The sequence below is a fragment of the Gambusia affinis genome, linkage group LG03 (assembly GCF_019740435.1).
Source record: "Gambusia affinis linkage group LG03, SWU_Gaff_1.0, whole genome shotgun sequence".
Classification (NCBI taxonomy): domain Eukaryota; kingdom Metazoa; phylum Chordata; class Actinopteri; order Cyprinodontiformes; family Poeciliidae; genus Gambusia; species Gambusia affinis.
The window spans coordinates 23693729-23720905 of NC_057870.1; the positions used below are offsets into that span (position 1 = coordinate 23693729).

Here is a 27177-nt window from a genome sequence, read left to right on the forward strand (position 1 = left end):
TCACACAAAGTTGCATTTACATCTGGAGTCTGACTGACAGACTGACAGACATTCACATAAGTATGCTTTGATCTAAGCCATTACATCTGCAGCATCTACTGGGTTTAATTCCAGTATTTCTCTGTATTTAGCTTGAGCTTCTTATGTCAAGTACCATGTTAAAAACATTCCCACATTACAACACTGCACTCGAATTTGGATGTTTCAACAAAGAGATACTGTAACAAGGTTTGTTATAATTTTTGTAGGTACCTTGTTCCGTGAGTTGGCTGTGTCTTCTGTGACTTGTAGCAAACATCTTGTCGTTACACAGATCTCTGCAGCTGCTCCAAAGTTACCAAGTAGTTCTTGATTGCTTGCCTGGCCTGTTGGTTTACAGAGACAGATATGGCTTGATAGGTTCAGATTGAACTAGTATTCACCTTTCTCTGTAGACTGATCACCCATCTGTCTTTTGGATTTCTTGTTATTCATGATGCTGTTTCTTCTATAGTGTTCTCCAACAAAGCTGTGTACAACCCAAGATAAAATTACATATAGATAAACTTTATATGTGAATGCTGCAGGTGGTTGGTTGCACTAGATTTTATTTGGGGGTATTAGAGTAACAGTGAATGCAAATAGATATCACATTTTAACTGTGTATAAATTTTCTTCCATTTCAAAACTGATTCAGCTTATCTCATTAAAAAAACAAAAAAACAAGACTTTATCATGTTTGGTTGTAGCGTGGCAAAATGGTGAAAAGGTCATGCAGTATGATTTTGTTTGTAAGATACTACCTTACACAACCTCAGGCAGAAGGTAAACTCCTTTTGAATACAAACATATATTACGCCAGGTTTATTCACTTCAGCAACAGGATAAGCCCCCTGAGATCAACCTGCTCATTAGTAGCAAAATAACAACTTAATCAACCCAGGTCTTAATACAACTTTCCTCTTCCGAGTCTTTCCCTCATCATCATGGTGAAAGCTGCACCACAGAGCCTTGGTGATCCATACAGGTAAGCTGCATTAATCTCACAAGTTCCCATTTCATTTTACAAATTGAAAAGCATCTAACAAAATCCAGAAAGCGCATACATTTGTATCAGGAGCGTGAAACTTAATATTTTATTTTCTAGCTGACAGGAGCAGGAAAACAAAACAAAGCCCTGTCTGAGGATGATTTAAATAACATTTGTTTTCACATTTCTCTGACTTCTACCAGTATGAAAATAAAAATAAGGAGCATTATTTGCTTTGTTCAACATGTTTAAAGAATATCAAAATGTGACATCTGCTTAAATAACCATGTAAAGATGTTGCTCCCAGACTTGTAGAATCTTTATTTCAACAGATTAAAGTTCAACAGGACATCAAAAACATTGCCATAATTCACCACACAGCAATTTGACATGTGCCCATTAGAAAGGTCGTTGTCCAGTTACCATTCACATCATTAGATCATCTCTCTTTATGGTTTCAGACACCATGTTAGCAGGCACAACAAAGCTAATAGTTGGACTCTTCTTTGTGCTACACTTGTGTTCCCAATTACATGTCTGCTTTGAAAAACAATGGAAAAGAAAAATTAATTTACCATACCTAGGTTTTCTTATTTTAAGATTTTATGTTTTAAGTTGATACTTGCCTTTTAAGTTATTTGCCTTTCTGATGTCAGTATTCCTTCTTTAATAAAAAGAAAGATTTAATGAAAAATAATCTAACAAAGGAAAAAAATCTGCATTCATTTATGAGCTATCACTTATCTCCTCAGTACCAAAACTTTCTAACAAACAGTAGAGTTTGTTATTTATATTTCTTTCATGTCTTCTAAAGGTTTGACACTGTGATGTCTTTCAAAGACAAATCAAATGTGAAGCTTTTTCCACAGTGGCAAAGAAAAATTTACTTTTGACTGTTCTTCTTTTCTGGCAGTGCTAAAATTGGGTGAAAATTTAGTTTTAAATCTTTTTAATTTTAAGACTTTATTTGGTTGCAGTAATTATTGGTAAAATAGTAAAATTTTCAACACTATAAGACTGTCATCAGAAAATGCCTTGCATTTTTACATTTTAACCATAATGTGGCCTTAAAATGACAAAAGCTTTCACCTTGGAACAAATCCCAACTTTGAAGGTTATGATGTAAGAGTTTCTGTTGAGAAATCCGATTTTCTTTTAAACCATCCATTGGAGTGTCAGTTTGCAGTATCCTTGGCTCAGTATATCTTTCAAAACTGCACACTGTCAGTCACAAATGTGACTAAATTCACTGTGTACTTCCAGTTGACTAGCTGTGAGACGATGTATCAATGTGAAAGGCTGTCTATCATGTCCGCCAACAGCTCATGGCAGTAATGGTAAGCCTCGGCCAGAGTCCCACCTCCAGACTCTCAGAGAACAGTTGCTTTTCATTTTGTGCCATCATCTACACAAAAAAAAAAATCTTCAGGCCATGCTTTGACAAATATTCCCTTGTTCAAGCTTTCCTCAGGTAGGAAAGGGAAAAGCTTAGCTAGTGATCTGAGATAATTTCTTATCTTAGATGCGTGAAATTGAGCTATATGTGTATCTGAACATGAAGGATACAGTGAGTGATGCAGTGAGTGAAATTCCCCTGAAGGTGCTACTTTTGTTTCTTTCTAGTTTTATCATGCTGCATATTCAACATGTTGTTTTGAGAGTATTCTTATCTGTAAACAAAGTGTTTGAATAGCTAGAAGTAACATTATAATTTATAAATCTTGCAGAAATATTTGAATAGAACGTACGCAAATGCTGAGGCACAGGTGCGTTTCTGTTTTATTGTGTTTCCTGGTTACAATGCCAATGTCATTTAATTTTTCATCATCTGCATTTTGGTTTACCTGAAATAGATGCCTGGAATTGTTATGCTGCAACTTTATTAGATGCACTATCTTCATGCACTATTGAGAGGCAGAGTGACAGGAGTATTATTATCTGCCATTTCCCAGGGATGAATCTGAAAAAAATAAATATATTGTTTCTTAGTTGTCACAACAGCACCTGTTGGAGTGTTATTTCAGGGTTTTTTTTTATTTATATTTTTTTAAAATTTGGGCTTTTTATTCTTTTGTTTCATCTTGAAAATGCAAATTCTGTGAACAGATGATCACAAATTATTTCTCCAAGCACATTTATTCACACACAAATGGAAAGAGAGGAAGACATTGTGGTACACATAATGAGACATACACAATTCAGCAGCACCTGCTGTACAATGCAACTTATGGAGATGGAACCTGATGCAGAATCCAGTGAACCGGATAGCACATGAATAAAGCAGCAGGGAGACGGATGGAAAGGGGGGTCTGGAGTCCTCCCTCTGCGCTCATTTCCTTCAGAGCAGGTTGAGAGGCATCCTTGGCTTTAATCAGGCTCACCTAAGCATACCTCAGCACTGCTGCACCATAATGATGGATAGCCTGGAGCAACACCTGGAAAAGAAAGGAAAAAACACTCTCTTTCTCGAAGGTACAGAGTCAAAGACAGTTCAGGAATGTATGCAACATTTTTTGTAATTGTTATGTTCTGTTGTTGTGCTTTATTTATGTCTGGGAATCCTAGTCATCTTCAGCATCCAGACCTTTTGGATTTAAGCAGAATTAGTACTTTCAAGACATTTCTGGGAGATGTGTCATACATAACTAATGTGTGGGTTATTCCTTTATGCCTCTGGAAGGACATCGTGTAGAGCTGATTTAAAGATGTCTTCTAACTCAGCACTGTACAATACATTCTGCTGAGAAGTGCCACAGGGCCAGTTTAATCTGTTCACACAGTCTTTTTCATGCTTCATGTCTTCAAGGGCTATTGCCTTGGAGAGCTGCTTTTGTAATTGTAATAAATAATGTATGATTAATATGCCTGATTAAACAGTCTGGGAATCCTCTCCCTGTGGGCAACACTACTTCTAGCAGAATAACAAAGATTACCTTGGAGCTTTCCGCTCTTGTCACACCATTGTTTGATAAAGAGTTCGACAGTCACTCCAGATCAAAGCACACCTTTATGTAATCCATCTTTGCAGGTTCACTTTTATTCAGTTTGAAAGTCTCAGCAGAATCAGAGGGGGTGAGGTTTTAGGATGTGAAAGATTTCAGGTGGGCTCTTCCTCTGCTGCTGCATGGTTCTGCTTTTCATCTCAGACAAAACCAATTCTCCAAATTGGAAAATGGTGTTTAAGGCTTATGAAATATGTGTACAAAAAAAGTACTGTAACATGACACACTTTTTAAAATAAATTAAATCAGTATTACACTTTATGGACTCGCTGGTGACCAGTTTGTATAATCACTCACATTGATTCTTTTATTAACTGGGATAGATGTTTTGTCCTAACTGGAGTTTCTGCAGGACAGCTCAAAAATTCTGCTAAAAATCAACTTATTGTGGTTGAGAAAGATAGAATGGTTTTCTGACAACAAATCTTCTGTCAGTTTTTACATCTGCAGCCCAGGTTTAGCAGGTTTACTCTCTGCTATGAAATGTTATTTAAGGACACATAAAAAGTGCTACAAAGTATTATTTTTTTATTTGTGTATAGTACATTTAACAGGAAAGAACAGTCTTGTTGGGAAAATTTGCTCTCTTTACTGTGTTCAGGATCTAATCTTTAAAACAACTGCTTAAGGAATGCTTAATATACAAAAATAACCTTTCACTGTAATTAATTGTTCACAAGTGTTCATCAGACCAAAGCAACTATAAATAAGAACTCCTTTGGTTGATGGAGACAACGCACAACATGAATCCAGATGGGTGATGGATTCTCTGTTTGGGTTGATGAGAAGCACAATAGATAGTTGAGTGGGGTTTTACCTGTACTATTATTTTTTGTAAATGGGTTTGCACTGACTTGAAAATATAGAAAAAGTGCATCCTGTATCGATTATATTTCATACACCTCTTAGAATTTAAAATACTGAACAAGTTTGTATTCCAAGGCTCAGTTGGCAACCCTGTTGACACTGGCTGTCAATACATAGCCTACGGCACATTGGCTTTTAACTTTCTGATTGCAAAATAGGTAATTGTGTTTGTGTTATAAAGTGTTTCATAGTTTATGAAACACTTTATTTTTTTATTGCAATTACATTTAGCCAGAGGAAGGTAGCAACTTCAAAATAGAGTAAACATATCTACAACTCAGAAGCCATTGGATTTGCAGAACACCACAGTAAAGGCTAAGTTATTTTATTAATACAATTTTAAATATTAAACATTTAAACTATAAGTGAAACCTTTAATGTCATTTTTTCTGGCATTAGGTGTTGGTTGTCTTTTTTAATCTACTATGTTACTAAGCTCACAAGCTCTCACTGCCACTTGTGGCTTAATAATCGTGAAAACCTTTTTTACACTCCTAATTTACTTAAATTATCTCCATTTACAAAATCACCTTTTGGAAAATTACATTTAACAACTGTAGACCAAATCAGTCTCATTGTCCTTTCTACCATCTACCTCAGCAATTTCCTGTACCAGGTCATTATTACCTGCTCTTATAGAAAATCAGAAGCTCCATTTCTCTATTTGGGACATTTTTCTTTAACGGGGTTTTGTCCTGTGCTCTATAGACCTTTGGTGTCAGATGCTAAGCATGAAAAATTACATTTCCTGCCTGCTGTAACTGATGCTGACAACACCAAAACTTTCTTGTTATAAATTCCTCCTATATGTCAGGCTTCCTTGGACTTCAAGGTCAGAATCTTTGTCCACAATGGGCCCCTGATGTATGAAGAGCAGAATGCTATTAGGAACTCATCTACTTTTGAGGGACATGCCCTGTCCCTGCACTTCAGCTAATGTATCAGATGGGACCACCACCACAGGCGGTCAAGAGAATGAAAGAATGGCGTCTTTCTAATTTAACAGCCATTGTCTTTGACAGGCACTGACCTCTGGTAGACAGAGGTCCTTGAACATGATTTCAGGGTTTGGGGAGAAATAGAAGTTATTTAGTCTGATGCGTTGCAAAGCCACTCTTATAGTCCAACAATGCAGAAGGCTGCAGCACGTCTGTTGAACTCTGCAGATTAACTGTTTAACTACTGTTTGCTGCTCTGCTCATCTTGGGCATTTTTAGAGTTCTTACCACCTTCTTTGTATTGAAGGAAATCTGTTGTCTGTCTCTTTGATTAGAGACAGACAAGGACCTGCCTAGATTGTGGGTGGGAGTTGTGCTTGAAGAGGCCTTGTGCTTAATCCGCTGCCAAACTGACCAGAAACTTTTCTTGGTAAACTCCTCTTCCACCTTATTGTTCAACTCAATTGGAATGTTATTTAACCTTCCACTGAAGAATATCCTTTCTATCTTTCAGCTTTTTTCCTCATCCTGTCTTTTTTTTGGGCGCATGGGGGGAGGTGATGGTGACCATTTGAGCTAGAATGAAGTTGTCCACACAGAACATGATGCAAGTTGAAAAAAAAATGGAGGTGGAAAAGAGGTTTCCCCAGTATATTATGCTTTACTGGTTTAAGGCATGATAAAGTCATGAGATCTGGATCCTCACAAAATGCATGTTCAATGGAAAACATAAAATAAATGTACAGGAGTTGACAGGCAGCAAAACAGCCAGCACAAATAGGGATAAATATTTAGCATATAGTGGAAAGTAATAGAAGACGTCAGGGAGGAACAATGTAGAATGAAGGGCTTAAATACTGAGGAAGAGCTGAATGTAGCAGAGGAACCAGAAGAGCTAATCATAGGTGAGTAGGGATAGGTGTGCTAAAGAATAAGCAGAGGGACATTAAGAGATACAGAACAACTATAATTTACTGGAAAGCTGAGGTAAAGAGAAAAAACAAAACAAAAGTGAGACTACAAAAAGGGAGAACATAGAATTTAAAGAAAAAATCTGGAGCTAACATAAACCGTAAACAAAGAAACTTTTATGTAAAGCACCTCAATCTAAATTTGCAAATGAAAAAGCAAAGAAGATCTCATCCATCGATCCATTTTCTAATACTCTTGCCCCTGGTGGAGTCGGGAGGTGCTGGTGTTTATCTCCATCTAAGGCTGAGAGGCAGGGTCACCCTGGACAGGTCGCCAGTCTGTTGCAGCAAAAAAAGAACTGGCACAGATAAATAAATAAACCAGAAACATAGATGAAACTGAAAATCCAAATCGCGACAAAATCAGAATACTAGTCCAAAAATGCATAAATGTTTCAGTAACATACTAAGGTAGATAAAAACCCAGATGCTTCAAGGAATAAAGTTCCCTAAGAACAATGAGCCAGCAGTGTAGACAAAAACAGTGGTGGAGCTATTTTCACACTACTGGGTATGGACAAGGAAAGTGTCTCTCCAGCAGTTCAAAGGTCAGAAATGTGGCCAGCGGTGTCACCAAACGGACATAAAACACCTCTACAAGAGAAATGACAAGTAGCATCCTAACTGATCAAACATTACAATTTTAGTTTCATTTGTTCAGAAGACGTCTTGAAAACAAGAAACATCTTCCTCAGATTATTTGCTGATTATTTTCTGACTTTTTATGCAAGTTTTTGAGTAGTGACTCCTTCACATGCGACCTTTCAGAGCACTACGGGGTTTTTGTTTAAGTAACCCTAGCTGACCTAAAACTGGAAATTATTCAGTAAGGAAGGTTTTTCAAACAGTGAGAATAAAGTTAGCACTTCTGACATTGTGTTTTTGAATATGCTATAAATAATTTAAGGATAATATTAATCATACTGGGACTGAAGCTCCAGCTTTGGGAAAGCTTTTTTATTTTTGGTCAGATTCACACGTGCCATACCTATTTATTTAACAACATAAATTTTTCATCAGTCAATTCAGCCGTTTCTCCTTGACTCCAATTTTCTTCTGGAGAAAAGATTCACCACAGCTTTTATCCTCTACATTTTTTTGCAATGCTGTGATGAAGACATAGAAAATATGGTATATATACTGATATATGCCTAAACCAGTTTCGTGACAGCAATCACATGACATCCAGCTGTAATTGTTCCCCTTAGATTCTTTTTCCACTGGTATTTTTCCCTAAAACAACCCTCACTGCAATAAAATATGTGGTTTTGGTCAATAAAACAGGGAGAGGAAGGTATTCTGAATTTATCTGTGTTTCAAGACTGAGGGAGTGTGAAAATAAATGCAAAAGCGCTGCAGACGCTTTTTCCATTTCATTCCAATAGAAAATGACAAGTGAATCAGACAGTAAAAATGAAGGATGGCTGTGATGCTCTGTCTGTGGTAAATCTTTCTATACTGTAAATTATTCATGGTCCTCCTTGTTTGTGATGGTTTGAAGTATATCCTAAAATACACTGGGCAGAGCTCCAGATTATAATAGGGTTGGCACAGACTGACAGTCACTCAACTCTCACTTTTGGACCAAATGATGTTTCCAGTACAGACAGCCTGTGTTTGTTTGGACTGCATCCAAAAGATATGCACATAAAATAGTACAAATATGTAAATGTGTTGAAAAAATTGAGCCACTATTTTTTCCTTCAGCCATTTAAAGTTTTGAAGAGAGCCTTTTTCCCCACATTGACTCTTAAAAATTTTCTTTCTTTTTTTTTTTAAGGGACAGTTTCATTAGTGACCTGACTTACTTTATGACTTGGAAGGATGATTACTTTTTGTGGTAATTGGCTGTTTGTATGAATAGAAAAGCCAATAAATAGGACAACCCTGCAGAGTGACAATGTGATTATAGCTGTGGCAACTCGAGATAAGCAAATCGTCTCGCTCCAGGTAAAAGCTTTTCTTGGATTCACTTTCCTTGACCTAGAAAGTCCTGCCACTCCTACTCATCCACACCGTTATGCTTAAGAAGGTTTAAGTCACTTGCACTCTGAGGTGCTATAAGCTGTTAACAAGTAACCTGGCGTAGTCTTAACTCCAGATTCCACCTTACGTCCCCCAGGAGTTGGATTTTTGCTTATGTGTTGCTACTGGAAACTGAGCTCTGCTTAGAGCTGCAGAAAGCTGCAGGTCAAACTTCTGGATGGGATTGAGTGAACCAAGAGTCACAAACAATCAGTCAGGTTTTTAATTAGCAGGAAAGCCTTTAAACTGATTTCATGACCAATTATGACAACAAAGCATTCAACATTTTCTGATGGGCTTTTATAACAAATAACCTGGAGGAATAGCATTTGAAAGCTATTATTCACACAAGGAACAGCACAACATTTCAAAACTACAGTAGTCTATGAAATTGCTATTATCCAATTATTTTAAGTGAATGCTTGAAAGTTTCTTTTAGGTAAGTCTCAAGAAAGAGCTTTGTTGCAGTTAAAGATCTTATTATCTTTCATTTAGAAACACAGAAAGCTTTAAAATAATTGAAAAATAATCTCAGAGTAAAGTTAATTTAAATGCTGAGTAATTTTGACTTATGATGTATTTATATTATCTCTTCAACTTTAGTAAAATGTAAAAGTTGAGTCTTTGCCAATAAACCAACAATTTTATTTCAGCCAAGTAAATTTTAATGTCCAGGCATCTTTTCAATAGTTGCAGAATGCATGTGATCAAGATCCAACAACTGAAGTTCATCTATTTACCACATATTTATGTGTGTGTGTGTGTGTGTGTGTGTGTGTGTGTGTGTGTGTGTGTGTGTGTGTACATGTTTTTCTAAATGTGTTCAATTATGCATACCTGAGAAATAAGATAGAAATCAAAAATTAATTCCAATTTGTGTCCCTATTTGTCATTTTTACAATTCATTGAAGGTACTGTAGGTGTTGTGTACTCCAAAACAAGATTTAAATAAATATTTCAAAGAAAGAAAATGCAGTCATACCCATGATGAGTGTATAAAGACTTGAACTTTGCTGATGATTTAAAAAGTAGACCTAAATATTAAACTCAAAGTTAGAAGCATTACTAACCAGAGTCCTGAAGTTAAACTGCCTCCCACAAAAGCACAAGGTGAAGTTGAGAAAAAAAAATTATTATTTTCATACAGCTTTATACAAGTAAAACTTTTTTTCAGAACCATGTGAAGTAAGCTATACACATTTTCTGTTTAATACAGTTTTAAAAGGGTGAGCAACAAGGTTTGAGCATCTATATGTGAATAAAGAACGAGGTCATAAACGGTCATTGAACACTTTGTGATTGGTTCTGCAATACTGAATGGAAATATGTCACAATGTTTTCACCAGTAAAACTCTTCTTTTATTATGCTCAAGGCTTAAGTTGTTTTGTGAAATAATTTAAAGAACTGGTTTCCAAGAAGGAGATGATTGGCTTTCACCCATTTATTTCTGACAGGTTGCAGAACCAACCGCTAACTGGATTTGACTCAGTCTGCCTTCATCTGACGTAGTCTCTTATGAAGCATGTAATATTTCTCATTTCATAAAAGCAATATATAATATCGCTCCAAAAAAATGTGAGCTTGATTTGGTTAGTTAACAAACAAGGGATTAATGTGCTTCATCATTCACACCCTGAATCTGTTTTTTAGTGGTTGCATCAATTTAATGCCTCTTGGCACAAGCTCAGACCTCTCGTTTATTGATCGTAGGAGATCTCTTATTGGTAATTGTAAATTTGGTTCGGCGAACTGATTCTCATTTTGGGATTTGCCTGTTATCTGTCTTTGCTTATTCCGCCAAGAGTTGCCTGAGCAGTGGAGTCGATCGGAGCTCATTACCGAGCTGACTACATGGAGTGTTACATGAAAGAAGGTGAACATGGCTCAGGTTTTACATTCAGCTCAGCACCCAGGGTGAGAAACGTGTCAAACCGGCTCACAGTGGAGCAAATTTATTCACTCACTAGAAATGAGCCCTCATGAGCCACGTAATAACTTCAGCTTTTTTTAATATATGAGTGTGACTCTATTAGGGATTCTTTTTCTCAAAATCACATGCATGTATAAAATCACAATTGTGATTTCATACACACCATCAACGTTAGAGGCAGTTGTTGATGCTTTAATTCAAGTTGCAAAATTAATTAGTATTTTCTGCTTTTCTTAAAAAATGTTAATTAGAAATTCTTTACCCTCAGTTGAGGTTGTCAACTATGTTATAGAAATAATTGTCAATTAAATCTTGCAGATAAATAATGAGTCTGTATTTTAGTCACCATATGAACAGTCTTCAAAATCCTCACACTCAGTCTGAGGACCAAAAGTTACTTCTGCTGCAAAAGCAAGCAAAAAAAAAAAAAAAAAAAAATCATTCAAATTTTAATCTTTATCAGGAAACAACTCATCTCCAGATTTTTAACTACAGCAGTCAACTTGAAAGTTTCAATTATACTGCCATAAATCTCCTTGAGCTCAAGTAAAAGAAACAAATGTACTTAATTAAAATCTGGACTTTACTTTGTAGAGTTCACATTTATTTATTAATTTATTGCCCAGAAAAAAGAAAGTTGTGGGCATAAGAAGGTGAGATTTATCCTCCAATCCTCCAAGATTACCTCCACACTAAGAAATGTGATTTTAGATTTGCTTATCAGAGCTTTGTGTGAACATCATTTATTTTTCAACCAGACTCTGGCCCAAGCACTTCCCCATGATGTTATAGAGAGAAATTAAACAAATACCAGAGCTGGAATAAAAGGCCTGTATGAAAACTATGCTTAACCTCAGACTTTTTAGAGGCTACACAGTACACTCTGTATTTATTGGCACTCCTACAGATGTAATAGATGAGATTAATTGAAGCCAAATGTTTTGAATAACCTTTCATGATGACATGTTTATCAGTGGGAGGGCAGGTTATAGTTTATTCACATAATCACCACTGCAGCAGTTATTATGAGCCAGGCCGTTTACCAATTGGACAGCATCTTCTGTAACTTAAAAAATGTTTAAGAATAAGGTATAGAATGTAAAAGTTCACTCACTTGTTATCAGTAAATAAAGTGCTGCAGCAAATCCAAAAACTGCTCAGTGTGGGTGTTGAAGTGTCTGCATGTGCTTCAAACTACTTGTATCCCGACGCACGTGACTCTCCCAGTAATGGCACACCCTGATGAGAGAGAGGTGATCAGCCTGTTGTCGTGTTGGTTTTGCATCTGCGATCGCCTCCCTATCACTGTGCCTAAATGGCATCCACAGATGGCAGCTGAGTTTCACAGCTGGTAAATGGGCTGTTCTTACAAAGCCGTGGTCCTCATCAGCACAGTTTACTGACAATAAACAAAGACATTTAAATCTTAAATGTTAACCCTCACTTCGACTTTAACTTTGGCTACACTGTGAGAACAGTTGAGTTTCTTGCATATCAGAGAATGTGTGGAGAAAAAAGTAGATTTTTTTATATCTGCTTCACTGGCACCAATCTGATGTTCATATTTAAGCCAGGATATAGTGGCTTCATCACTACTGCATGAAATCAACTTCACTTTTTCTTTGCCACTTTTCAATTCACACACACACACACACACACACCTCTCTTTGGCTTGTATTTATTCTAAATTTCCTCTGGCTGCTTTCCTGTTTCCAAATTTAATGAAGCAGCCCCTATCATATTTTGCAATGCAGTCATGAGTGAAATGTGGATGTTGTAAAGTGAACCACGGATGCACCTCTGGGTCGCACCTTCATTAATTACGTGAAATTATCCATACTCCCAGCTTGCATTTTCTTAGAACTAAAAGGTAACTGAATGTCTGCATGTTATGTACTGTACTGCTTAAAGCAAGCTCTGGTCAGATAATGTTTTTAAGGGAAATTCTTCAGTAGGACTGACATTTTCAATTTTACTTTGCACCCGAGTTCTCCATTGTTTAAACAAAGGAAGCTGAAGAGATTTATTTAGCAGTTTTTAATCAAGACAGAATTTCTGTAAATCTTTCATGTATTAGAACAGAAAACGTGCCAACTCAATGTCAAAATGAAAATCTTTTTACATCAGTCTCTTGTTATTTTTGAATTTCGACGGTCATTCTTAAAAATCACTGATTCGTGTGCATAGCTTGCCACAATGGATTTAAAGCTGTCCACATTATTTTGTTAATCTAATAATAAACAATAATTTTGGACATAATCCATAAGATTATGGATGTTTTTTATCGATGGGTGAAAAACACAGAAAGTTAAAGAGAGAGCCTCTTTGACCCACTATGTGAGCCAAGCTTTGACTGCTGTCAGAGAGGCAGAGAGCTACAGTATACAGAGAGCAGCTGAAACACGAGTTAATCAATGTCACAACATTCAAAGCACAGAGTTTTTGATAGAGTCGGGCAACAACATAAAGCTGAGTAATAGAAACTCCTCTTGGGACAAAAAAAAACAGTCATTTTCAAGAAAACAACAGACTGAACAATCACAATACCATTGCCGACCATGTTGTTATTGGTATGCATATGCACTTAAAATCCAAAACATTTTTAAGCACATACATGGGACTATTTTTTTCATAAGTCCATCAGAAGAAGGATGATGGATTGAAATTTGATAATTTCATCTTCAAAAGAATTTTTTTTTAAGAAGTGTCAAGCAGTTAAAAATCCAGATTGATAAATGCACCAGCAATATAACTGCTTTGTAAAGTAGAAGACAGCTATTTGTCTACCGCTTGTTTAAGCAGCATATTCAGCTTTCACGTGAAAGCATTCTTAAAATTAAGTTAATTTAAGGCCCATGAGGCTCATGTTGTAAATTCTAGGCCACCCAAACAACAAGCAGTATTGCATTTTTGAAGAATTATTATTTTTAATTTCTGAATTATACATAGATCTTCCTAAGTGAAGTTGAAAGCAAACAAAGAAAAAATGTTGATGTGCTGCTTCACCTGTGCATCCTGCTTGTTTAGGATCAGTAGCTGCTTGAGGCATCAATTTCAGAGGCAGCACAGGAAGTCGGGGCTAAGTAATTAAATACATTCAGACATAAAAACAACATGCAGTTTTTCTTGTTTCTGTGTCTGTGTGTGTCTTGGAATATATGTAAGTCTATGTACAATTCCTAGTTTCATTTGACCCTTGACTTCCTTGTCAAAAGTTTTCTTTCCTATCTAGTCAAACCACATAATGTTTAATTTGAACATGGAAATTAAACACCACTGGTGTGAGATCTATCCTCCGAAATGAAAGTCTGCAGTTCAAAGGTAAAGCTCAAAACATGAACATAAAAATTTTATTTAAACAATCTCAGAACATTTATAATATAATTAAAATTAAAATATATAATTAAAAAAAGAATGTACTTTATTTTTAACAGTGTTACTAAAAATAATCCTCTAATCTCATGTATGCACTTATGTAGTTTCTGTTTGCAGAGAACTGTTATCCTGATGACAGCAAGTGTTCATGAGTATATCACCAAGTAATTAATATTTTAATCAAGGTGGCAAGGGTTTTCTATTTTAATGGAGTTGCAGCTTTAACGCAACATTTGATCTTTTGTTGACATTAATCAAAATGTATCTGACTGTTTCTTAATCGAGGAAACTTAATCTACATTGCTTTTACATTAAAATAACAAAAAAGCTATGTAAATTATATTAAATAGCCTTTTTATATATATCTTATACATACATAATAGAATGTACGTCAGACTGGTAAGTGAATATGTATACTTAATTGTCTTGAACTTATAATGCAAGATTATCCTTATCAGTCTGAAGCAGACACAACTTTGGAAACGTGAGTAATTACATTTCAAAAGAGGTTCAATGAATTTATCAAGGTAAAAAAAGAAACTTGTACCATCTGTGTATCTATGAAAGTAAAATTTTTTCACAATATTTCTGTCACCTGCAACAGTGTCATGTCAGGGATTACATCATCTCCCAAAGCATAAAAACATGCTTTAGCCTCCTTTTTTATCTTTCCCTCCTACTTAACTTTTTTTATTTTTTATTTTGTTGGCTCACTCTTTGCATAATTGTCACCTGCTCCTCCTAAGCAGATGTCACACCCTGTGCAGACAACCTACCTGCAAACCGTCCTCAGAGATCTAATTTCAGGTGAATGTCACGATCAAGCCCTGTCTGTTGTGAAACTGAGCCAAATTTGTATTTCTATTTTAAAGCCAAAAAAGGAAGGAACAATTTGCAGTCTGAGAAAATGTTGCTTCAGGCTAAGAATTGGCACACTGTCAGTGAGAGCAGTTTCCTGATTCATGATTAAAAACATCTCCCGAGCTGTCAAAAACCAGGGAAAAATTCTCTTCACAAAACACTGCACTTTTCCAGTGTAAAAACACACACCTGTCCATTCAAGGGCCCCACAGCAACAAGCTGCACTGAGCTGGCCAGACTAAACCTGGTGATTGACCCAGCCTCCTGGGCGCCCTTGTCCCTAACCTCCCACAGCAATATTCTGAGCCCCTAATTGGGAAGTCTGCAGGCCCACAGCAAAGAATGAGCCAATCAGGAGGTCTTCCTCTCTATGGGAGTGGAACTGTGCACTGGCTGTGGAGCTTGTTAAAGCGCAGTTACTGGTGGCAGCAGCGCACAAACATGCACACAAATACACATACCAGATTCATGTCGCATTTACTGAAATTCCCAACAGTCTGTGGCATTAAATAGCACTGAGTGAGAATTTGACGTGGTGCATTTTAAGAAAGAACACAAAATCATGTTGAAATTATAAAGAGTTAATTTTATTTTCTTTGAACCATTCTGCCAGATTGGCAAATTCAAATTCTTTCACTGTAGGAGAAAAATACAGTACTCAGAATTTAAAAGCACAGCCAACAGTTCAATCATCAAGACTGATGACAACCCAGAGCCACAACAAAATGGATCATAGATACTGTGAGTTGTACTGCTGGCTGGAAATGTATTCATCTCAAAAATATTTAGAAGCAGATACACAAATACGCAAGGGAAGATTTTTTTTTTCCCCTTTTTGATTAACTATCAATTTTTCCCTCTTTTTGGAGGTCAAACACACCAGCACATTCAAAGCCTGAGAGATTGTCAAGGGATAATGGGACTGAGAAGGTTTTGCTGGAAAATATACAGCTGCATGACCATGAATTGCTATTATGTGAAAACTAAACTGTGGCCAAGCATTTCTAATGCGTGAACCTAAGAAAACAACTATTACTTGGACAATCCTGCCTGACTGTTAATGAAGCATGCAAAGATGCATTAGTCATTGTCCACATAAAGAATTTAAACAAGAATGATTCCAATTTTTCAAAAAAACAAATCAAAAGAAATTTCAAGTGGCTTGAAAATTCTAAGGGTTAGTGTTAGGCAGGACTGACTTTTATGTTTAACATTATGAGCATAGAAAGTTGCTTGAATTCAGTTGATTTTGGTGTTTTCAGTTGTTAGAGTCTAGATGTTAAAAACAATAACATTTAATATTTCTGTAAAATAAACCCAGTGATTGCCCCGGTAGTGGTCAATCACTGGTTTCTTGAACAGTGGGCAAAATTTGTCATACATACTTTACTGTAATTTAGGAGAATTAAGCTATGAGCTATAAGCCATTTTACACATTATTCTGAAAATGGGATAATAATTTTTATTTCACTGCAGGGAGAATGGGCCAAGCCTAATGATACGTTCACAAGTAACCTTGAAAAAAAAAAAAACGACAAAAAGTTAAAACCATTTCCAGCTCAGGCACAAGCAGCGGAAATGAATGAATTAACGTTCAATCTCTGTTCATATAAATGATATTCATTTCATGAGTGTGTGTGAACTTGGAACATTTGTTAACATGTCTGTGCATATTTAAATGTCTGTGGAACCCCCAGGCCTGCAAGGGTTCCTATACAGTTCCACAGGAGGAAGGCTCCTATTAATATTTCCCCTCAGTCTCTTTACCACAATACTGTTTTAAACTAAAATTGATAAACTAGATGCATCACTGCTGATTGACAATCTCAGCATAAAGCCTGACTAATTCTATACTTGTTTCACTAGTGCTCAGGGACTGAATTTCACAAACATAGCGGTCTGTCCAATATGCCTAATTTGAAAACTACTGCTAAACTAGATAGCAGTCTATATTCTAGTTTAACATAGACAATATTGTTGAAGATGTAATAATCAATTATTTTATTGCTATAGGAGTCATTGTTGCATTTCTGGTTTAAATGAAAACAAGTGGATCATGTTATATTCTTTGTGTTGCATTTCTTGCACTAATAGAGTTTATCGCTATATTTTATTTTTAAGTTATTGTGCAGGAAGCTTTCATACTGGCCTACATCTAAATGCAATAGTATTATATTTTCCCAAATGTTACTAGTATTCCTTTATACATAGTCTTTCTAATTTTTTGTCACTGTATTAAATGAAATGAAATCTTGTTAGAACAAGTTCAGAGAAAACTTCAAACATATTATCATCTGAAGGTCACCAGCTTAAAATGCAGCTTCAGTGACAGCTGACAAGAGATAAGAGTCATCTGATATGAGTGGCAGACACTTTTTGAAAAGATCACAGCACAGGTGACATCAGAAGTCTCTGCTGAAAAGAAGACAGCCAACGTTGACAGCCTGAAAAAAAATGTTTACCACATTAACTGGAATCTTCAGTGACTTGGTTTTGCCCCTGTATCAGGCACCTTCATTATTTGCAAAGGTAATTAATTTAAACTATGGTAAGTATATAATTTTGCATTGCTCAAAACTTATTTGCTTGTTAATAACAAGTGGAGAAGTTAAAGGGAAGTGCAATCCGTGTGATTACATATTGCTTCATACCTGCCTAAGGAAGATAAAATTTGGCTACCAAGTTTGTTAAAACTAAATAACTTTCATTATATAATAAGAAATGATTTCCATAATTTCATAATACACAGCAGCTGGCAGAAGTCTACATGTGGTGTGCTGATGGTTTTGACTATTTAGCATGATTCATAACACTCCTAATAGCAACAGGGAGGCCAGATGCCTCTCATCGTGTGAAATAACCACCAAAAAACCCAGGAGGGTGGGAGTTCTGATGGGCTATTATGAAGTGGGAGAGCATCTGACACAACAGCAACATGCCTTGAAAAATGGAAGTAAAGGAGGCTTTAAAGTACAGCACAGTTGCACATCATCACAGAGACACAGATAGTAAAGTTATGGAATGCATGAAAAATGTTCATGTTTATTTGCAATAGAAACAATAAGAACATTAAAAAATAATAACATTAACATAAGCAGGGACGTCAGTCCAGTGGAAGATATTTTTCATAAAACTGAAAATAGTCTGATAAAAATGAAAGTTATCTGGACCTTACTAAACTCCTCCACTGGTGATATGTATCTGATACCAAAATGCTAGCAGGAGATGATTGAAGTTCTTTAAGCTTTGAGGTCAAGTCTCCATGGTTTGTGTTGGTTTTTCAGTTTAGAGAATTTGAATGCCAGGTCAAGGCATCAAAATCATTCATCTCAAATCCTTTTTTTTTTGCCTTGTGACAGGGCAGATAGCACTAGGGACTTCTGCATCCACTGTTACTGGTCTGCAGCTATCCCTATATGCAGCACTATTATATACTGTGCATTCTGCAACATATCTATCAGAAACAGCAGTTTTCATGTTTTGTGGATTAGCAGAACCCACATGCACCCAGGACAGAGAGAGGCACAAAGTAGAAGGAAGATTTAATAATAAATAAACTAAAGAAATTACATCACCAGATAAAAACCAACAGGAATGAGGGCAAGAGCAACAGTTGAATCCAACAATTAAGCAAAGAAAGCAGCGAATTTAAATTATGTGGAGAAATGATGAGTGATATGGAAACCAGGTGAGAAGTAAAGCCCATGGAGTCATGGCAGCATTATCTTTCTCAGCGGTGTGAGCTTATCTGTTGGGTGAGGTTAGACCACATGAGCATGGCTTTATTTTTCATGTCCACCAATAACCTTTGTGAGTCACCTTGATATTCAAAAGGCAAAAAACACCCCACAAGAGCAGCAGCTTTGGAGATTATCTGATCCAGTGAAACAGCAATCATAATTTTACCCGTAAAGTTCTTATGTAAATTTTTTTCTGCTTCTAACGTCAACTTTCTTAAGGCCAGTGTTTCTGTGAGCAGTCAAAGAAAATGAAATATGACATTGTGAATATTTCAAGAAATAAAGTATGGGAGAATTTGTCTGCCATAATTCAGACTGAAAATGTGTGCTCTCCAACAAGGGACACCACCATAAACTAGAGGGCCCAGTTTTGGCCCAGCAGTGTCAAAACTGGTTATAACTGAGCAATGGGTCTGTGTATTATTTGCACCTTTGAAAATGAACCTTATTGCTAAAAAATAATAATAATAATAATAATAATAATAATAATAATAATAATAATAATAATAATAATAATAATAATAATAATAATAATAATAATAATAAACACCTTTCTTTTGGGCCATATGCAGACTTGTTTTAGATCCTTTGTTTTTGTCAGTCAGTAAACTGAAATTGCAGGATGAGCTTTAATTTCATTAAAGCTCATCCTTTAATGATGAGCTTTAGTTTCACAACTGGTTAAACATATTTATAGCCTGAATACTAAAACCTTTTTGATAATTAAGTTAACTTGTGACAGAGATATTTCCTTGATATTGATATTTCCTTCCTTTGCATGTAATAAAGAACATAACGCTGCAGTATGACCACCAGTTTCACTATTATCCGTCTTTTGCGGACACACTTGATTTTTACAGTGGAGAAACTCACCCTTATCTTTACCAAATTTATGGATACTTGTCTCCAAGGCAACTAAAAACTGATTTGTCTGACCAAACTTGAAGCAGTCCAGCTTTAAATTGTGCAAATGTCTGTTTTTTTTTTTCTTTCTTTTTCAGAGCTGAAGCGCAATACGTACACAGATATAAAATGAGGGAAGTAAAAGCCCACTTACATGACATCTAAAACACAGCAGTAGGAAACAGTTGTAACTGACCCACATCAGCCATTGAAGAGGGACTTTAGTTTTTATTGGTCCATTGATTCTCAGCAACCTTCTGCTGTTATATTTAATGTATTATAGTCATATAACTATGCTTTCATGTGACTAACTTATAGAAAATTATTTTCCAGCCAGAATGCCTAAATATCTTGAAAGACAGATTTATCAAAAGTGACTTTTCTTTTGGTTTTCCAACAGACCGTTTATAAATCTTGTACATAAGGGGGAGGGGAAAAAAAAAAAACAGCACACTTTATACATATCACCCAGGCCCATGGGAACTTAACCTAAAGTTTATATTTCAAGAAAATGTCTTCTTTACAGCAGTTTCTATCCCCTATGTGTTCTGCATTACCACAGAATTTCTGTAGATGTGAGTGGATCTCATTAAATCAATAACTCTTAACTCAAAGCTTTAGTCCTGAATAGTAGACTAGAATTATTAGCTCCAGCTCTGAAAGAGTTTTTTGTTTTTTCTTCTGGCACATGCGTGCTCACATGTGTGTTTATCAGATTAGTTGCTCTTTTGCTCTCTTTGTATTAGAGTTTGTACTTACCTTTCCCATATCTGTTCCTCTACAGTGCTGCTCTGAGGTCTCGTTTTGAGCTGCAAATGTTGCCTTTTTGCCCCAAAACTCATTCTCAGGATCTTCTTTGTGAATTTCCCTGCTGCTCCTCTGGTTGGTGTCTTGGAACAGTTCACCTGGATCACACACCACTCACTCCAACATTTACTGCTCTGGTGTGTTGTTCTGGAATACCAAACAGACATAATCAGAACCTAACTGCATGATTTGTTAGAGCTCAGAGCAACTGCTCTCAGAACATTTCTCCTGTATTGTCACCATAGAAATTGTCACTTTATGATCTCAAATTGGCTGGCACTAATTTGTCTTGGTTCAACTTTGCATCATGCACTGATGCCCGAGTTTTCCATTCCAAATGTATTTTACACGCAACAGAAACTTTCAGATGAGTTCTCAGCTGCCTTTCACTCAACCTGTTTTCTTTTAGGCGCATTTTAAATATATGTTCCTTGATTTTAGCCATGGAAATGTATTCAAAAATTGTAAACTACAAGCCTAAATGCAATTTACAAGGAGAAGCAATGGAAATACTGATACATGCCCTTTGAAATGAACATTTTCAAAGATGGTGCAAAACATGTCCCGGTTGGATCCAAATTGATTAAGGGTGTAGTGGTACACAAAGATTACAGATGGTACTTTGACTTTAAAGTCACTTTTGGGTTAGTTATGAGTTTACTGGAATAAAGAGAATAAAAAGTGGCCACAATAGAACCGTTTCAAGTGGATGACCAGATTTTACAAAAATAAATCCTCTTGTAAATGTCCAATGCTGTTTATAATGCTTTTCATAAGGTTCTGCAGACATAAAAAAAAGGGTTGAAATCACTTTGGACATTTCTGTTTTATATTTAGAAAAACAAGCACATTTGAATGCATTATACAAGCTGCAAAATCTCTTCTTTGAAATCTCCTCTGGTCAGAGGTATTCATCACGACAGTACCGGTTTGCTGTCACATCATATGCCGTGCATCGTTTCAAACGGTCGAATGCCCCAGGAACATTGGTTTGGACATTAGCTTATTTTTTCTGTGCCAGTGGTGTTTACATTCAACGTCATGTTATTTCAAATGAAATATTTAGGTTTACTTTTGGTCCACCTTTCTTTCTCCACTGTAACTGCAAGAGAAACCTTGATATTTCAAAAAGCAGACATTGGTGATTGCTGTGATTCCTCTCTGTGTTATTGTGTCACTTTTAAAAGTTACGCTACAGAACAATGTATTATATTCTTAGTTCTTCACATATTTTTCTCAGGTATAAAACAACTCTGTATTTGGTGCATGCGAGTACCAAACCGACCAGGCTATATCAGACATTTTCTGTACAAATACCTTTGCTGTTACAATGGATCAATGCATTGTTAGAAAGCAGAGGCTCCCCAAACTACTAAGAAAGAAAATTATAATGGAGCAAAATCACCAGCAAGTGTTATGGTTGAACTTACTTTTTTTGTGTGCTTGCAAAACCACTACTGTTCACATCAACTAATAACTATGGGAATAAACAAACTGCCTATAAACAATATTTTAATGACAGTTTCAATAAAAGATCCAAGCTGCAGGCTGAGGAGATGTACAAAGTTATAATGGATAAATCTGTGTAGTTACAACATAATTCCCTGTCAATTTTCTGTAGGTTAATCACAACTTTTTAATGTGTTTCATGTCATTGTTAACCGTAGTCACTTCAATTAACTTAAAAAAAATAATTGCTGAAAAATAAAAAACTTTTCTTTTTCACCTTTATGAAATAAAACTCATGTTTTAGTTGTTATTCTTCTGTTGATGCTCAGCAGTGATAATTAAAGCCAGAGTCCTTCGGCAGCAGCTGTCAAATCTGAGAATGGAATACAAGGACAACTGCCTTCAGTTCGCAAGTTGCAGCATCTTTTCATTTTAAACTCCTAGCATCATCAGCATACCATGAACCCCCTCAGCTTTTTACTGTGTCAGAAGCCCCTCATCATTTTGTTGATTGTGACAGATGTCTGTGTGGGGGCTACACGTTGCATAAAACCGCGACAGACTTTATTAAATCTCGCAGCTCCGACACTCAGCCCATCCCTCTCAACACGGCATCTGAAATGTAGCATGACCTTTCTGGTCTCATCAGACAGCCTTGGCTGTCTGCCTGATGTGTTTGGGTCCACTGTGTACTGACAGGATTCCGTAGGAGGGATAGAGCAAAGGCTGAGAGGAGAAATGAATCCAAACATTCAAGCCTATCCATTTTTAACAATGTTCTCGCTTCTCAAAACCTTTCAATACATTCATGCAAAAAATTTAAAGTGACATTGAACCATTGATTTGTATGTAATAAATTGACTTCAGTCAAAAGAAATGCTATATAAGAAGCCAGACATCTAGGACACCACATAAAAGCTGGAGTGTTTTCCAGCATAGCTGAACATAAAGATATTTATCATGAATTTTAAAAGTACTGGAACATCCAAGTGAAAAACTTCAAACAACCAAAACCAAAGAAAAGGCTGAAGAAAACCCAACTGAAACTGCAGCAAAATATGGATCAAAACATTGATGAATACATAAGGCCAAAGTTTTCTTTTTTTAATTTCTGATTCACAATCATGCCTTGCTTTGTGTTGGTGTCACATAAAATTATAACATGTGTGACATTTATAAATATAATCCAATCAACTATGAATATTTTCAAGTGGTATTTAACCATTTGTAAGAGGCTGTATTTTAGACACACAATGTAGTTCTCCTATCATCGATGTTTAAACATTATTTACAGATACCAGAAACGAATTTGGTCAAATGTAAGATTTATCAAATTAAAGTTTTTCCTTGGATTAAAAGTTACTTTTTTGTCTGACTGTAATTTTTATAATTGCTTGCACATGTCCATTGGCAGTTTTTTTGCTAAATGCTGTGAATCTGAAATGTATTTTTTATTTCCTTGATATTTGAAAGGCAATCAAAAACCTCTACAGTCTAGGCTGTTAGAGGTGTAAAAAAAACTATTTTTTGCTTCACTTATTTTCTACAAACCAATTGCTATTAGTATGAGTCATTTCTGAGAGGAAAGGGAATTAATCAGTTAGTAAGTGAATCAGGCTCATTGCCAGTATGTTATTTCAAGGTTTAAGACATCAGCGGCTGTTATTTCCCAGCAGGTGGGCTCGCTTTTTGCCTGCTTAACTTTTATGCGGCAACTTTTTTTGATTACCTAAAAACATCTTGTATCTAAAGCATGAGAAAAATAATTAAGAGATCAGAACAGATTTCGCAAAGAAATCCATAAAATAGGTCAACTGTATTTAGGTTAACAGTAAATATTTATTGTTGAATCTTAGTAAATGCTTAAGAAAAAAAAAAAATCACAGTCTTAATTTAAGCCAGCTGCCATATGCTGCTAATGATGTGCATCCACCACAGAAAAACAAGCACAAACCAATTTAGTCCTGTGGGTGGGGTTAATACTCTGCTTGCAGTTTCATAAATAGAATACAGAACATATGAATTCTTGTAGATGTAAAAATATTGTTTTTGCTAGGGTGTATTGCTAAAATTTGTTTGTATTAGGTTATTTGTTTCTTACTTGAACACACAAGTGTTTCCCCATTGAGGTCTTTCTGGGTTATCTTTTTGCTACAACCAAATGTAATTCAATCACCTAGTTCTAGTTAATTATCTGGTTGTTGAAGGCCTTTTACAGAACTCATGTATAAGCAAATTAGTGAAATGTTTATCTCTTAAATCAGGCTTGTTGATTTTGGCACATATTTGCCATCGGGTTGTTTTAATTACACTTTGCAACGTCACAAGATTTATTTCTATCCAGTGTTGTGTTCATTCTTCGTATGGATCTTGAAAAGTGATCTGTGCAAAAGTACAAAGCCTTCTCCAGGACATCCACAAGATTCTTAATGGGGTTAAAGTCTGGAAGAAATCCATGTGTCTCCCAATGCATGTGTGAAAATGATGTCAACTGCTCTCTGAACCACTCATTCCTGACCCTCATGAATCCTAGCATTGACATCTTGGATTATTGCTGTGACAGCAGAGAAAAAAAACATCTTTTAATGGAATAACCTGGTCAGAACAGCAGAGGCGTGGAGTGAATGGAGATGTTTAATAAAAAATAAAGAATAAAACTTACATAAACCGCCATGGAGCCAGTGCAGAGCACAACTCATAAATCCAAGGGGGGAAAAAAACAGCTAGGAGAACACAAGATGGAGTGAGAAAGTAACGGAAGGAGCCAGTGAGAAGTGACTGAGAAACTGGGAGGTCGAACGCTGAAATCAATGGATCAGGGCTGATTAGCTAACTGATTGCAGGTGTGAGGGGAGCGAGCAGAAGGTAGGATTTGATTTCAAAACAATTAAGTGATCGCTGATCACACCCATCATTTGGGGGAGTTGGAGGTTTCTGATCACATTTCTTCCTAGAAGTCGATTATTCCACATTTTCTACTTCCCCTTTTTAATAACGTATTCAGAAGTTCCCAACCACATTGTAGTGGTCTCAGATTTTTTTTTATCTCCTTGGTGTATGTCAATGATTTCACTCTTCTGAAACAGACTAACATCCTTGCCAGAACCATGGGATGTGTCTTCTGTCATTCATTGTTGTGCAATTTTGGGATTTAGTAAGCTGTTACAAGCTGAAAGACAATCATCCAAGCATTAATTATACTTTAGGAGGCTCATACTTATTAGGCTCATACCTGTTAACTCATACTTGAGAAGAGCATTTCTCCACTACTTGACTGGTAATGCATGAATGAATGATTAAAAGGTTCATAAAACCATTGGGTGTGGTCAATGGTTCTACATTGACCACACCCAAAAGATTAAGTAAAAGCAAGTAATATGGAAGCATCAACTAATAAGGGGATATTAGCATTAAAAACTACTTGGTTAGGGTACCATAAACATTTGACATTTTTATTCCTAAAAGGATTTCAGCAAACAATGTCACTTTCTCCATTGTTTTAAAGCATCTATAGGCGACTGCTGTAAATAACAATGCAGTGTTTTCCAGCAGGCTCAAAATATGTAATCCCTTGAGCTGTGCTGTTACTATGGCTAAAGGCTACAAATGAAGCAAAAGCCCAGAAGATCACCATGGCAGAACGAGAATTATTGAGTATTTGATAGAGGTGAAAAAAAGAACTTGAAAAGTACAAGACGGAGTTGGGATTTGTGTAAATGTTACTGTTGAGGGTGAACGGGATGGTATAAGATTGAAGACTGTGAGAATAAACAGATTAATGTTCTTTTAAGAAATGCAATTCTCAGGAAACAAGTTTTTTTCCTGTTCCTTGTAGTTTTTCAAGTTGAGCTTTTTTTTTTTCTCCCCCATCAGGAAAAGCATCTGCTGTTCGTTACAGAAAATTGCTCTCTGTTGTTGTGTTTTCCCCTAATCTTTCATGAATGCTGAATAATCACTCGTTTATATTTGACACACAACTTCAAACTTTCACAAGACCAACGGGGAGAGTTGTTGGTTAAACTTCACATATATCGTGTAATGCATTGATTAGAATCTTTAGTGTCTTTCCTCTTGACTGTTGAACTGGAATTTCAGTAGAAAAATCTAGAGGTTGGCAAAAAAGTAAAGGAAATCATTGGTACCTTTACTTGTAATTACACCGATCTTCTCAGCATGTCATTTATTCTTGATTAACTTTTTCCATAATTATGGACAAACATTTGCACCCTGTGGTGCATCTGGTCAGCCAAAATGAGCCCATATTTCCTGGTTGCTATGCAATCATGCAGAACAAACACTGGACTTCATGACTTTCACCAGATGGTTGCCTAAACCATTACAGATTGATCAGCATGTTTAATAATGAGAAACAGACATTGAGAATCAAATATGTTCTTTGGCTTCAAACTCATCACAGCCTGGGTAAAATTATTGGGTGAAAATTGCCATTTGCTTTCAATAGAGTAGATTTTTCCGCAGTTTATTTTTGCTACACCCATTTTGGATGGGTCACAGATATCTTACAAGAATATGTGGGTTACACTGAGGCTTTACAAGTAATAAATTGTGAACTTTTATTTGATCTTTACTTGAAGAGATCCCTAAAATCTCAGATCGTGAGGTGGTGGCCAAATGATTGAAGGAAAAATACAGACTGAAGAAGAGGGACATATGGTCTCTGCCTTATGGGAATTATGTCCCAAATGAATGGCGTTGCCCAATACTTTCATAAAAATGCTTTAATGAAGAAAAGTAAAGAAACGTTTTGAGCCCAGTTTGAAAAGAACAAACAAATCTTGTATCCTGTGGGAGTTGATTCCACAGGAGCGGATCCTGACAACTAACGTCTACTCAGAACCACATCTCAAAAGGCAGTCTGAGAATAAAGCACTCTATTGGACAAAATGTTTCGCTAAACCTTTAGGGTGCCATGTGCTGTGAAAAATGATTTGCGCTCTTAGCAGAACTCTTCTCTTACCCAATTTTGACAAAAAACCTTTAAACACTTAAATGCTGAAGATCATTAAATGTCTTTCAGTATGAGACCAAAAAAAATACCTGAGAGGATGGCTAAAATTATCTTCAAAAGATGACTTAATTTATTAAAGGAAAAATGACATTTGAAAAGCTTAGTCCAATTTCATTAACCACACACTATTAGCCTGACTATGGTGAGAGCTGTAGAAGAAATCAGTGAGCTGGAATCTGCTTGGTAAAAGGCAGAAGGTTTATGCACAAGATAATGTTTTCAAGCATATTTTTCTGTGAATTATGTTGATTTTTCACAAATAACCTGAGT

General features: G+C 36.1%; 1 long non-coding RNA gene across 3 annotated transcripts; it reads right to left on the reverse strand.

Annotated features, from left to right (window-relative positions):
• Window positions 1-3126: 3126 nt before the first annotated feature.
• LOC122828147 lies at window positions 3127-24644 on the reverse strand. 3 transcript variants are annotated; one of them, XR_006370168.1, is made up of 4 exons: window positions 24541-24644; window positions 20382-20576; window positions 11858-11982; window positions 3127-3444 (listed from the first exon to the last, which is right to left on the reverse strand). It is a non-coding gene; the product is annotated as an uncharacterized LOC122828147 (long non-coding RNA). The 3 variants fall into 3 exon arrangements; XR_006370167.1 differs by lacking the exon at window positions 3127-3444 and adding an exon at window positions 6919-7066; XR_006370169.1 differs by lacking the exon at window positions 11858-11982.
• Window positions 24645-27177: the final 2533 nt, after the last annotated feature.